Genomic DNA, 927 nt, shown 5'->3' on the forward strand with positions numbered 1-927 from the left:
GTTTTTATTGTTTTGTTACAGAGATTCAGAGATAACAGAGGGTTAACTGATGGGTAATTTAATTCTCCGTCGAACCGCCCTTTTTTCATCCCTTAATCTCAATTAGGAGAGCAGAAGCGAATTTTTAATTCGCGGGCGAATAGTGAAAAGTCACCGTGCGCCGCGAAACAATGATTTTTCTTACTGGCCCATGAGTTTGATGGCAGTTTTTATTGTTAAATTTCAAATTTTTTTCTTCTCGTATACCCTTTCGTGTCTTTACGAGTTGTTCCCTTCCCACCCCCCTCAACCCCCTGTACCGCATTTGCCGAAGGGAGGGAAAATCTCATTCGAGGGAAAAACCTGCCCTGGTACAGTCGTCCTTTTTGACGGGACTACCGCTCGGCAGTGAAACTGTGAGATTAGAGCACTATAAATTTTGACTGCCCGTGCCGGGAAGCGAAACCGGACCATTGGTATACGAGTCTAGCACTCTAACCGCACGGCCACTACCGTCGGTAGTTTTTATTGTTTTGTTACAGAGATTAAGGGATGAAAAAAGGGCAATTCGACGGAGAATGAAATTCCCCATCAATTAACCCTCTTTCATCCCTTAATCTCTGTAACAAAAGAATAAAAACTGCCATGAAAGTCATGGGCCAGTGAGAAAAATAATAGTTTCGCGGCGCACAGTGACTCCCGGTAATTAAAAATTCACCTCTCCCCTCCTAATTGAGATTAAGGGATGAAAAAAGGGCAATTCGACGGAGAATGAAATTCCCCATCAATTAACCCTCTTTCATCCCTTAATCTCAATTAGGAGGGGAGAGGTGAATTTTTAATTACCGGGGGTCACTGTGCGCCGCGAAACTATTATTTTTCTCACTGGCCTATTACTTTCATGGCAGTTTTTATTTTTTTGTTACAGAGATTAAGGGATGAAAGAGG

The sequence above is a fragment of the Diachasma alloeum genome, unplaced genomic scaffold (genome assembly GCF_001412515.2).
Source record: "Diachasma alloeum isolate Michigan unplaced genomic scaffold, Dall2.0 Dall_scaffold_00519, whole genome shotgun sequence".
NCBI lineage: Eukaryota > Metazoa > Arthropoda > Insecta > Hymenoptera > Braconidae > Diachasma > Diachasma alloeum.